The following is a 14,363-nucleotide window of genomic DNA, read 5'->3' as shown; positions in this document are numbered from 1 at the left end:
CAGGTTGGAATGCTTCCTTAGCATTGTCGCGAGCTTGCCAAAGCGGACCTATCCACGAAGACCCTGTGCCACCGGCATTCATAAATTTCTATAAGTCTTTGCTCCGCAGTGTCAGATGTAAAGTACTTTCCCTGGATGGCTCCACCACTCCGCTAGCTTTGCAGTAGAGACCAAGTCCTTTTGTGCCCAGGCTGTTTCATCAAATTCTTGAAGCTAGCACTGGGTAGTCATCCCTCGGTCGCCCTGCGTTTCCTGTTGATTAACTGTGTTCACCAAAAGAGTTATGTATCGCGAGCAGGCTCCGGTTATATACTGTGGAGCATTCACATCATTCTTTCAATGCTGGTGTACAAAATCCCCGTCTTATGGTCCCCTACAGCGTCGTGTGGTCACAACATGGGTGCAATGTCCCAGAATCTGCTAGCATATACGCAGATACAACGTGAAACGTCAAAAATTTCTTGAGGACCCTGCCTAGCTTGGCGCAAGTGCGCACGACCTGTTTTTCAAACATGTCTAAAGAAATACAACAGGGTAGCCGTATGCCTCCCAAAAGTTGGTGCGGCTATGTTTATACAGCTGGAACTTAGTTTGCCTCAGTGGACGTCTGGTGTCTCTGCTGCAGATGAGCAATTGTACAACCGCTAGCCTGGGGACATTGAAGGGATACTAACACCCCCAAAAATTATTTTTATATTTTGCCAGGCGATTTATTATGGTGTAAAAAAAGTACCCCATCAATATTTTGCTACAGCAACACATATATTTTTAATAAAGTAAAAAACGCAACTGCTCGAAATCAAAACTGGACTGGGGAGGAAGAAATACAGAGGAGGAGAAAGTTACCTAAAATCACGTGGCTGTGCAACTTTTTTTTTTTTTTTTTTTTTTCAATCAACATATTACAGTTTTTTACAAGCCGCAAAAAATGGATATCATATTCCTTGTCTATTTTTAGCATTAAGTATGTGCCTACGATGACCAAGGACCAGTGTTGTATCCGTTGCCAAAAATAAGTAATGAAATAGCATTACTCGTTATCTTGGTAAAAAGTTAATGCGTTACAGAGCTCTGTTACCATTTTGTAAGTGTAACGAAATCTTGGTAAAAAGTTAATGCGTTACAGAGCTCTGTTACCATTTTGTAAGTGTAACGAAATACCGGTGTCATTACTTTCCATGACTAACGGACATTATTTTTATGCTAGTTTGACGTTACTTTGTGTTTCACTGTTAATATATGACAGCTGTTTAGAATAAACTGCCCCTATAAAGTTAGGCAAAAATACACTTGTTCAGAGTGATTATTTATTTATTTACTTGTACTCTGCAGTGCCAGAGCATTACAGCTGAGGAGTGGGGTACAGATCACGTTTATACATTGGAAGCACACACAAACAGCACAGCAGGCAGGGATTTTAAAAGATGGTGACATCTTTCTGGCGACGGTTCAATGCTGCCATAACCTTGCCAGTTGTTAGGTGGGCCAGCTTGCTTGTATGGCCTCGGCACGATGTGTAATGTATATCCTCGAGCACGTGACAGTTGGAGAGCATGATTTGCACAACTATAATGTATATCCTCAACACGTTTAGCTAGCCCTGCTTGTTTCTCTGGCCTCGGCAGGATGTGCAGTGTACATCCTTGGACATGTGACGCTTCGAGAGAGTGAGTCGGAGAATTGAATTTTGCTTATAGCACCTGCCTGGGAAGAAACCGCTCCGAAAAGAATGACCAGATGCACGCCACGCAACATAACAGACAGAAAATAAACCTCTTCATGTAATCAAAGCTAATACGGTAAAATTAATTATTTTATTCCTTTACAAACCAACGTCGCATTTCCAATTAACAAACATCAGCACCCGGCCACCGCTGACACACTTGTTTTTGTTCCAAGCGTAGGAACGTCAACGTTTCCAAACTTAGAGTTTATCCTTTCTGTTGTTGACAGAACGAGAATTTACTTGTTTTGAAGAGAAGGAGTAGCTAGGGACGCCGAGGCAAAATCTTTCGCGCGGCGGCAGACTGTTGCCTTCTGAACGGCTGTCTCTTTCCAGCGAGACGGGTGCTCAGACTATGGAGACGGTGATCTTAGCAGCTTCTATACAAGGACTGCATCAAGGACGCTTAGGGATTCCGTACAGCGATAATTTCGCGCCTTTTAAGCCCAGTCCCGGGAACGTTAAAAGCGTCTTCGGAAAGAGTTTGAAATGACGGAGTCTATACATAGCTTTGTTGGGGTTTCTTTGCCACTTTTACGTAGTGTACAGAATAAAAATTATTGTGTTTTGAAACAATCATGCGGCCATTTTTAATCGAAAGTAACGAGTAACGTAATTTGACAGATGGTACCGTAAAATAATGATACAGTCATTTGGGATTCTAATGAGTATGCTAGTAAAAAAACTAAAGCGATACCAGTAACGTCATTACTTGTAACGCGTTAGTTCCAACACTGCCCAGGCCTTTGATTATTTTTGGTGGTTCTGTTTAAACCATAAAAACTTTCAGCCTTTCCACTGTGGTGAAGAAGGAAGACCAGCGAAGCTGTACTATGATCGGACGACCTCATGCACGACTTCTTGGACAACCTCAAGGACGACTTCTAGGACGACCTCAGGGACGAAGTCTAGGATGACCTCAAGGGCGACTTCTAGGACGACCTTGAAAACAATCTCAAGGACAACCTCTCGGATAACCTTAAGGATGACGTTTAGGACGACCTCAAGGACAACCTCGAGGACGATGCCTAGAGAAATTCAGCCTTTCCACTCTGGTGAAAACCAGAGTGGAAAGGCTGCAAAGGTTGCTGCCATCTATGAGTGAGGCCGGCAAGCCGGTTGTCTGGTTGCCGCCATCGCTGTCCAGAGTTTTGTGTCGACATTTCTTTGCGGGGGACATGATCTTCGGGAAACTAGCCCTTAACAGCTCCGTTGCAAAAAATGGCACGTGACTAAGGAGAAGAGAGTGAGCACGACTCAAACCAGCCAGCTCTCGATCGGCACTTTTTGGGCGGAAAGAAAACGAATTTCGAGCCACAAATTGTGTTCTGGGTAGTTGGGCTTTTATATGTCATGTACAAATAAAAACTTTGACAAGCATAAATACCCTGTCAGTGTCCCTTTAATGTGCAGCATGCAGTAGGTATACACGACCGCATGCCGGTACGATACTCATGCGGATCGAAACGGGCAGGGGTGGGGATTGAACCCAGGATCCTTGGGTCCTGCAGCACGAGCTTCCGCACCACGTGCTCAGAGCAGGTTTGCACAAGCCCACTCGGCCATCGATCCCCCTTCCTGGAGATATTGCACCTTTATTCACTCATGACCTGCTGTAATCCTGCACTGCCCGCAGAATGGCTGCCTATGCAAGACACTACGCCAATCAAGGACCTCGCTTTGCCTTTGGTGCCGCTCGGTAAAGGCTTTTTTTGCAACCCAAACGCAGTTCACAGCTTGTCTAGCGCATGACATGCATGGTCCGTACGACGCATGGCTGGTCATATCAGTCTCTCGGGAACAGCTACAGCAGCATGGTGCCAGCAGGCTACAGTAGCAGTAGCATGTAACAGGGTATATTGCTGGATGGATGGTAATGGCTATACCCCTTGTAACGGGCAGCAGCTTGCGCCACCTAGCCTAACATTTCGTCATCCCCGATTTTTTTTTAACTTGTGTGAATTTTGTTCTAACAGATTCCCCCCACCCTTTTAAAGTGATTCCATTGCTTATTTTTATCTGTTTTTTTTTGTTTTTTTTTTCCCTAGGCCTCTTTCACCAATCTTCCAATCTCCTCTTAGTTACCGCAATTCTTTCCCTATCCATTCGTCCATCCATGTCCAGAAAACCCAGTGCCCCCTCCAAATCCGTAGTCTTCTCCCCCAAGATGTGGGACGAAGCCCCGTGCATTTTAAAATTGCATGTTCTATAGTTTCCCTTTCGCGGCTGCATACGTTGCACAGAGTGTCTGCTTCTTGGAATTTAGCCCTATATGTTTTCGTTCTTAGCATCCCCGTTCTAGCATCAAACAGCAAAAAGCTCCCCACTGAATTATCATACAGCTGTTCCTTTTTTATTTCTTGTTTTTGTACCCTGTATATTGTTAAGCTGATTTCCCCTGCATTCTCTCTTCCCACAATTTCCTCTTGTTTCCTTTACCCCTTTTCTACAGATATGCTCTGATCTGCTCCATCTCGTTGTGGGTTGGGTTCGGTTTGTCTACTTAGTGTTTAGACTTTTCATATACGAGGGTGGTCCGATAAGTACTTAGCCTATAAAAGAAAAACAAAAATTTTGGAAAAGTGGCGATTTATTTTTTAATATAGTCTTCTTTTATTTCGATACATTTGACCCAGCGATGCTCCAACTTCTTTAACCTATCTGAAAAAAATATGTTTTCTCGAGGTCTGCAAAACAGGCTTTCGTGGCAGTTTTGCAGATCTCCTCATTCGACTAAAATTTCGGCCCGGAGAGTGACTTTTTTCAAGTTTGGAAACAAAAAGAAGTCGCACGGGGCCAAATCTGGAGAATACGGTGGATGGGGCAGCAGTTCGTAGCCCAATTCGACCAATTTGGCCGTGGCGAGGAAGGAGGTGTGAGTCGGTGCGTTGTCATGGTGGAAGAGCACTTTTTTCTTCGCCAAATGGGGCATTTTTTTTCTGCAATTCGGTGTCAAATCGGCCCAATAATTCGGCGTAGTACAGCCCCGTGACCGTTTTGCTCTTCTCTAGGTAGTCGATGTAGATCACAACTTGTGAATCCCAGAAAACGGTGGACATCACCTTCCAGCCGATAGGACAGTCTTCGCCTTCTTCGGAGCACGTTCGCCGGGTGAAGTCCACTGTTTCGACTGTTCCCTGGTCTCTGGTGTGTACCAGTGGATCCACGTTTTGTCGACGGTCACGGAACGACGCACAAACTCCTTCAGATTGCGCTTAAACAGCGTGAAACCCTGCTCTGAAGTGGTCTCACGGTTGCGCGTGTCGTCCGGAGTGAGCAAACGCGGCACCCATCGCGCTGGCAGCTTTCTCATGCCCAAAATTTCATGCAGAATATGACTCACGCAGTCTTTTGAGATGCCTACTGTCTCAGTTATCTTGTGCACCTTCAATCGGCGGTCTGCCAATACGAGATCGTGGATTTTTGTCCCATTATCCTCCGTGGTAGCCGTTTTCGGTGCACCTGGGCGTGACTCATCAAAAACCGACGCGCGACCACGTTGAAACTCGTTAAACCAATTTTTGACGGTCGCCATCGAAGGAGAAGAGTCACCACACACAGCATCCAAGCGCTCCTTGATTTTACTGTGTAATTTCCCTTCCAAAAACAAGAATCGAATCACCGACCGATATTGCTCTTTTTCCATTTTTCTAAAATTCGCGGACACGCCCGCTTCCACATGCGGTTAAAACAAAACTACGAGTCCGATTCGGTTGCAATTTCGATAGTAGCCTTCTAAGAAAATGTACTACACGATAGTAATTTCTCTTGCGATAGTGGCGCCATGGGGCGGTGAGGCTAAGTACTTATCGGACCATCCTCGTATAGATACTTGTACACTTTCGCTGCCCACCGTGTATCCTCAATTTCAGCTCGTCTTTGCTCAAATTTTACTTTACTGATCGCCTCTCTACTCTCAAAAGATGCCCAACCCATATCCCCCTGTACTTTCTCATTTGGTGTATTTCCATGTGCCCCCAATGCCAACCTACCCAAACTCCTTTGCTGTATCTCTAAACCTGCCTGGATTTCTGACCTCATACACAATACCACATTCCCAAATGACAGTCCTGGCACCATGACTCTCTTCCATACACCCCTAACGACTTCATATCTATTGTAGTTCCATAGTGCCCTGTGTTTAATGATAGCTGAATCTGGTTGCCCTTCTTACGATATCTTCATGGTCTTTTATATACCGTCTTCCTTCACTTAACCATACTCCCAGATATTTGTACTTTTCTATGTGTTCTATCAATGTGTCCTATATCTCCAGGGGTTCCCCCTTCTCGTCGTTGAAAACTATTATACCCGACTTGTCCCTATTAAATCTTAGTCCTAAATTGTCCCCTTCCCTGCTGCAAATCCTGATCAGTTCCTGTATTGTCTCCAGACTTTCTGGTATGAGTACAATGTCGTCTGCATACATTAACCCTGGCAATATTTGATTTGCTTTATGTCCTTCCTCCATGTAAGTCAGGTCAAAACCTAGGTTGCACTGTTCTAACCCTTTTTCCATCTCACTGAGGTATATCATAAAGAGCAGGGGAGACAATGGGCAACTCTGTCTAAGACCTCTTTTTATTGCTGCTGGTCTTGTAGTTTCGGCTTCCCATGTTATAACCACCCTATTCTCCGTATAAACCCGTTCTAGAAACTTAACCATGGTTCCTAGTAGTCCATATCCCTTCAGTTGGTTCCAAAGTTTTTCCTGATTCGTATTATCATATGCCCCTTTAATGTCTAAAAATGCTACCCATAATGGCCTTTGACTTGTCATTGCTATCTCTATGCACTGAGTGATTACAAATAAATTATCATCTAGTCTTCTATCTTTCCTGAAACCGTTTTGGAGCTCCCCCAGAATCTGCTCTCTCTGCCCATTCTTCTCTTTACACTTTGCATAGCTAGTCTGTATATTACTGAAGTTACTGTGATTGGTCGGTATGATTTGATACTGCTTTGTCTCCCTTGCCCTTATATAATAATCTGATATTTGCTTGGATCAAAAGAGTATGTTTCTCAGGCACGGAAGCGCAAAAGCGTTTTTTACCCTCGACTGCTCTTGTGGCATCCTCAAAATAGGGCGCATTCTTGGATCACTCATAAATAGCCACTGTGCTGGAAGCAACGCCTCTAGTAATGAATCTGTCACGCAACCACCGACTGACGACTCGATCCCGCGAAGCTGGCGAGGAAAGCAGGTCAGAGCCAGATAAGGCCCCCCAGAGCCATGTATAGAGGGAGTATGGTCAATGGGAAGAGCCGGCGAGAACCAGGGTGGAGCGGCAAACGTGACGCCGCGGGCAGTGTCACACATTCCCCCCGTGATGAAGTTGCACAGTAAGAATGAGTTGGGATGACCTTGAAGGATCCGCGTAGCACGGTGCAAGTATTTTTAGTTTCTGGATGAGGCTGAAAGTACATGAAAGTATAATTGTCAGATATTGTTGGAAAAGGGGAGTTTCAAGGTGCTGAGTGTGTTTACTGAGCTAGGAAAGGTGACATTGACGAGAAAAATTTCCTGAGACATGAGGCGCACCTACAAATGTGGGGTGCACGTTCAAGGTTTGGGTCAAAACTCCCAAGCAGCCAAATCCACACTTTTTACCATCCACTCCGTCGTAGCCGAGGCAACGGTTGTGGCCGCGAGTGCAATGGAAAGAAAGAGTGATTGCATTCTGAATGTCGTGACGGCAATGTCACGTGCGTCGCCCTTTTAGTAATGAAGAGTCGCAAATTTCAACTATAGCGAGCTGAAATGTAATACTTGAATACATCCTGGCCTAGAAATTGTGATTGGAGGGTACTTGTTACGCTCAAAATTCCCATTAAGTTCCAAATAGAATTTTCTTATTGGTACCAATTGGGTTTTTGGACAACCAATTGGTCACTGCCAATGGGCGCGTTCAGTAGCAGCCCCGGAGTCAAGGAGTCGCTGACTCCTTCCACAGGACGGCCAAAAGTCACTTCCAGTGCACATAACTCCAAGGCTTCGGAGTCAAGCTCCGAAGCACCGAGTCTGAAGACGGTGCACGTAGAGTCAAAGGAGCTAAAGATGACGTCATTTCCTGACTGGTGACAATTTCCAGCACTAAAAGAGAGAAAAAAAAAATGGCGGGATAAGCTGCGTCGGTTCTGTTGTAAGTGTGCGGTTTGCTCACTTTTGTTAATGAAAAGTGCTCAAGGTAAGACGAATAACGCATTCAAATTTCTTCTTCAGGTAAGGCTCTTTCGGAAAATGCATTGGAGCATATTTTGTTGGGCTTGGATATGCTAATAACCAACGTAAACGTTCATTCGACGCCGTGTCTTGATCGCCGTAGCACGGAAACTCGGTAATATTGACGATAGTCCTGTCCGCGCTCAACAGAGCAAGGCAGGGTATGAACGCGACTGGAAGCCGGTAGGACACTCATGCAGAGCATGATCCCGATTAATGTTTTCTTTGCGTAGCTATATCGGGGTGCACATTGGCTGACGCACGCTTCGGCCGACAAAACCTTGATCGCCGAGCGCGGCCGAACTTCCCGTGTATATGAATACATTTTTAGGAAGTTTATTACGAAGGGCAGAACAAACGTATGGCCATATAAAAGTATCGCAACCGGCGGCGTAGATTCGCCGAGCTCTATTTTTTGCATCTGCTGACGACGTTTTTGTCGGTTTTTATAACAGTAGCTGGCCTTTACACCGCCAAGCGAAGGGCTCGATCGCATTGCATCGCTTCGAAAAGCAGCGCTGATGTGTACAGTCACCCGCTTTTTCTTCAACGACTTTGCCAAGACTTCTTCAATGCCGGCGACAAATAAAAGCGATTGTGCTTGCCACCGTCTGCTTCCAGTTTATTCGGAGACCGTCTGGCACAGGGGAGGAAGCGGAAATTGCGTAGAAGCAGGTTTGGAGCCGCGTTTTTTGTTTTTTTTTCCCTTCAGTAGGCGTTCCGATGACTCCGACTCGAGTGACTGCGTTCGGAGCTGAGGGAGCCACTACTGATTGCACCCAATGGGAACCATTTGGAACCTATTCAGGCTCTAACTGGAAAAAATAATTCTAATTGGTGAGACCCATTGGCCGGTGTGCTTCCAGTTAAAACCCACTAAAACCAATTGGTTCCAGTTAAAACCAGTTGGAATTCCAATTGGATTTAATGCAAATTTTTAGCTGGGTGTGGCTAGTGGTTGGTCACAAGAGCAGCCGATCATCGCGCCCAAAATCAGTGAAACAATTTAGGCCAATGAAGTCCCTTATTTTCGGCCTATTCTGATCAATTAATTACCAAACCCTCTACATATACTGCCCTGAGGCCGCCGCGCATTGCGCGCCTTCAATTAATATGCGGATACTCTAGAAAACAAAAAATCCTTTATGCAGCACCGCGGAGTCATTGCGAGACGAAACGCTCCGGCCGCGGCCATGTATTGCAAGGTGCACGCTGGCACATTCTTCTGTGGGTAGGTCAGGATTCAGCTGTTACAGCACTGGTAGTGCGTACACAACGCCAAAGTCTTACCTTCTTTTACAAGTCTCCATTTCACAGCGTGAATAGCAAAAAGTAACAGCAACAAAACATACATCATACCTGTCTTTCACGCTGACACAGCAGACCGGGCAAAGTAAATCTACAGTGGCTGTATTAAAACAGTTAAGCAGCACGGAAACTGCGGGAACCACGAAACCACGGAAATCGTTGAGAAGTGCGCCAAAAAACGAGTGGCTACGAGTTGGCTGGCTACGACTACGGTTACGGCTTAGAAAAGTCATGTATAAAATTAAAAGTAAAAAAAAAAAAAAAAGAAACGCAGGCGCCAGTCGTAATATAAAACTTTTTATTTCCATAATACTAGTTATTTACAGCAGTACTAAAACAACTTCTATTTGCATAAAGGTGGTGGAAGTTCGTGGCAGCAAGACACCACTCTCTTATTTCACTTAAAACTTCTTCCACACTGGTCACTCTGATTACTAATCAACGAGTATCTGTTGTCCCTGTTTTATTGTTACATTTCCTTATAATAGTAAATTGCATCGGCGCTGTCGAGAAGACTATATCTGTCGACTACACTACTACCGTACTACACTTCCAGCGGCACATGTGATTTACTGCTTAGAGTTATGATTTACTCTGCACGACATTAACACAGAGGCGCAGAACGCACCGGTGCTGTTCTTGCAGCAGCAAGCAGATATGTAATTTAACTTTTAAGCTATTAATATAAGGCGGACAAAGACGACGTTTCGCTTGTTTTACTAAACGGCGGTGAGCGGATGGGAGAAATGGACGCTCCCGCAAACCGCTCGCTTACCAAAGCGTTGATTCGAGGCGGAACTTTATGAGAGCAAGTGGCAAGTCTCATGCGTTGCACTGCTTGAACACAAATGACCAATAAATCTTTACATGCAGCACAAAGCTTACATCACTAGTGATTTAGTTTATGAAACAGTGTAAAGCAGGCCGTTTTCATCTGACGAGGTGGCCGAGTGGTTAAGGCGATGGACTGCTAATCCATTGGGCTCTGCCCGCGTGGGTTCGAATCCCATCCTCGTCGTATTTTTTTTCAATAAAATGTTTAATTTTTTTTACTTTGCTTTTTTTTCTTATTAATGCATGCTAGAGCCGATGCACTAAAAACCAGTCAAAAATTGAGCCAAATCCAGAATTTTACAGAAGTTTAGAAAAACCGGGGGCAATTGATAATCGGGGTAAAGTCGTGCTATTCAAAGAAATTATTTTCGTCATCAGGGTTTCCATGTAATAAAAAAAATGTAATCAGCAGTAAAAACCATAATTAATCGGTTTCAGTATACGAATATTATTTTATTCTTTTTATAATTATGTCATCAAATATTCTAAGATAGCATTGAAACATGGTATAAGCCTTGGGCTTTTACGATTTTTAATAATCCGTGTTGCTTACATAACAGACTAGACTTATATATTTAGAAATAAATAGGTGGCGGAATAAATAGGAATAAATTCTGCCTTCTCAAAGCAATGCACGAGCGAAGCATATGATGAGTTCATAAATATTTTTAAGACGATATGCATCGCATCGTTTCCATATAAGACGGTTACTGCAAAAAAATTAATAAGAAAACCATGGGTATCGCCACCTATTTTAACAATGATAAGAAAAAAGAATCGCTTATATCAGGCGTACCTCTGTTCAAAAGATGGCGGTGACTATGCAGTTTTCAAGAAGTATCGCAATCAACTCACATCTGCACTAAAAAAGAAAAATAAAGAAAACAGAATATCACAAACGTCTTTTTCATGACGCTCACAAGAAGCGTCCTGCGATTCTTTGGCAGTCGATAAACGAAGTGCTTAAACGCGGCAAGCAGAAGAATTCAATAGTTGAACTTTCACTTTCTGGTGAAAGCGCGTCCGGAATACAACTACTAACTTGCCTTCTAGCGCACACAATGAGCATGCTTCCTCGTTTATCTCGCACCATGTAGCAGACACAATTTTCCTGCAACCGACAGACAAATTGGAAGTGATCTCTGTATTTATGGGATTGAATAATAGTAAACGCCATGACATAGACGATATACAAATAAAGCCCGTTAAATCCGTAATCGATGTGGTGGCCCCACTCTTGGTATACATATTTAACTTAGCATTGTCGAGTGGCCAATTCCCGAATAACATGAAACTTGCGAAAGTTTCAGTTTTGCATAAAGGTGGAAACAAACATTTAGTTACAAATTGCAGACCCGTCTCGGTTCTTCCAATATTTTCCAAAGGGCTGGAAAAAAGAATACTATATCGTTTAGACGAATTTTTTACCCAGAAATCAGTGCTCATGCACTGACTCCCAGTTCGGATTTCGCAAGGGAAAATCCACGGAAAGTGCTTTGATATCACAGAAAGAAATACTATTACACAGTATAGAATGCAAACGGCTGTCACTGGGAATATTTATTGATCTTAGTAAAGCGTTTGATTCTCAATGATAAACGTTCGTGTTATGGCATACGTGGCACGCCCTTGATGCCTGTTCATTCATATTTAGAACATCGTAAGCAATGCATGTCAGTGAATGATCATGTTTCCTCTTTGCAAATCTTGAAGTTTGGTGTGCCCCAAGGCAGCATACTCGGCTCTCTGCTGTTCAATGTGTATATAAACGATCTAGGCAATATTTGCAATCAAGCACGTTTTATAATGTATGCAGACGGCACGAGTGTATTTCTATCTGCATCGAATATGGACGAACTTATACCCATGGGAAACTTAGTTCTGGAAAAGTTTATTTCGTGGTCAAGAATGAATGGTCTTGAAATGAACACTGTAAAGTATAAAGCAATTTTGTTTAGACCTGTAAATAAGCACGTTATTAGTATTTATGCTCTAGAGATTGGCACCGACCAGATTGAAATTAACTAGTTAAACAGCACAAAAGGCTAGGTGTCATTTTTTCAGAGCATAAACAATGGGATAATCAAATCGAATACAGTTAAGAAACTGTCAAAAGCTGTTGGAATACTATGTCACTGTCGCTCCTTGTTGCCTCTAAATATTAAAATTCAAATTTATCATGCTCTGTTTAGCTCACAAATTAAGTACTGTCATTTGGTTTGAGGCACAACAATCCCACAAAAGAAAATGCTGCGTTTTATTGCAAACGTGCCCTACGACAGTCATACGGAACCAATTATTTCTTAAATTGAACGTCATGAGGATTGCCGGTGTATACGAGTACCGTTTGCTATATTCTTATTTATTTTCGACCGATGAGTTTATTTCTTTTTTGTCTAATGTATCCCACCTGACAAAACGTGAATCTTCCATCCTTGTCAGACGCAGAATTCTGGAATGTGCCTCATTTTCGTACAAATTATGCACTGCAATCTATTGCGCATTACCTGCCTACATTACTTAACGAGTCCATTACAGACCACAATGATATTCACTGTTAAAAAAAAGATTGTACGCGTTTGTTTTATTTAGACAAATTGTAGTGTATAGTAGTTGTTGTTTTTACCATGCCCTGTACCACTGCCCTTTGCCTTATATCTTGAACCTTTATGCCGTCAATAGAGGCCGGATCTTTAGGCAAATGCCTATTTTGTTCCTTTGGTCCCTATCGTGCCTTTTCTATATATGAGCACGGATCGTGAGTTAAGAATTGTGAGTGATTTTATAGTGCATTAAAATGCCCATTTCGGCGTTTCGCCTAAATTACCGTTTCCCGCCTATAAATGCCTATTTTTTACGTTTTGTTTTGCTTCGCAACCCCAAAATGACTTGTTCTGTTAGTTTAAACTTCAAGCGAACTATTTTTCATCTTGCTACGATGCATGGCAACAGGCTGCTCCAATTTCTGTCCCGAGATCCACTCTTAATCTACGTTTTCTCGTATTTTGTCACTATCCTCTTACACTTACAATATTAACGACACTGCTCAGTAGCGCTTCATCCTTCAAATATCTTCGTCTTCATATATAACAAGCGATTTAACATGGGTTGCTCATTAATCACATAATCGCTAAGGCAAATAGCACACTGGGTTTTGTACGAAGAAACTTAAGGCCCCTCCCCCCCCTCCTAAAGTGAAACAGATCACGTACCTAAATTTAGTCCGCCCAAAGCTATTGAGCATGCTGCATCTGTGTGGTCCCCATGACAAAACTATCTTAAACAAGAACTAGAAAGTATGCAAAACAGAGGTTTGAGATTTATTTCTCCTGATTATTCTTTTTACACTAGTGTTTCTGGTTTGCGAGAGCGAGCGAATCCTCCTGGGCTCGCTTTAAGTCGGAAGATTTCTCGATTGACTCAGTTTTACAAGACCTCCCATCTTTACCCTACGCTTAGAACTATTTTACTCCCATGCCCCATTTCGTTTTCCCCAAGACTAGATAACAGCTGTCCGATGGATTCTATATTTGCCTCCACCACCTCCTACACCAATTCTTTTCTTCCTTTGACAATACTAGAATGGAATGCTTTACCTGATAACATAGTTACAACTAACAATGCGGACGTATTTCAAAAAGCTACTAGGTAAATATTTAGACACCTGTGCAAACGATGCTGAGTCTTAGCATGTTAATAACGTGCCCTTCATTATTTTTTAATATTTATTTGTATTTTTGTTATTGCTGCTCAAGGGTTTGTATCACTATGTTCTATATTGCAATGTTTAGTTTCCCATTCTTTGTGTCGCTGCTCACGTGATTGTATTGCTGTTTTTATGTTGAAACGTTTAGTTCCCCATTTCATATGTAATGCCCAGTAATGGGGCCTTCAAGGTATCATGAAAAAAATAAAATAAACATTATTGTTTTTTTACGCCTGTCAGCCAAGGCGCAAACGGCGCCTTCCTTCTAGTAAAAGGCCCTTCCCGCCCTTCCCCTCGCATCGTCCTTCTTTCTATTTCTTGCCGCGCCTTTGCTTTCTCCCCCTCTCGCCTCGCCCGAGAGAAGCGGGTTTGTTGTGGACAGTGTGGAGCCCGGGAGCTGCCTGGAGGTTGGAAGTCTGGATCTGGATGGCTGCTGAACTCCGTTTCACCCTAAATGAACCTTAGTGGAGGCTGGAACGTCCTAGCCAGTCCAGCGCTGGGAGAGTGGCATGCAACCTGGAGTCTCCGCCTGTCGCTCCGCCCAACTGGAGCAGCACTGGATTGGTTGG

The 14,363-nt window shown here is 43.4% G+C and overlaps 1 non-coding gene across 1 annotated transcript; it reads left to right on the top strand.

Moving 5' to 3' along the window:
* The first annotated feature begins 10,190 nt into the window (after positions 1-10,190).
* On the top strand, positions 10,191-10,272 carry Trnas-gcu. The gene has a single exon. It is a non-coding gene; the product is annotated as a tRNA-Ser (tRNA).
* The last annotated feature ends 4,091 nt before the right edge of the window (positions 10,273-14,363 follow it).

Source organism: Ixodes scapularis, unplaced genomic scaffold (assembly GCF_016920785.2).
Source record: "Ixodes scapularis isolate PalLabHiFi unplaced genomic scaffold, ASM1692078v2 PGA_scaffold7__128_contigs__length_106722199, whole genome shotgun sequence".
NCBI classification, from domain to species: Eukaryota; Metazoa; Arthropoda; class Arachnida; order Ixodida; family Ixodidae; genus Ixodes; species Ixodes scapularis.
The sequence above is the reverse complement of the archived record's forward strand: the minus strand, read 5'-3'. Positions and strand labels throughout refer to the sequence as shown.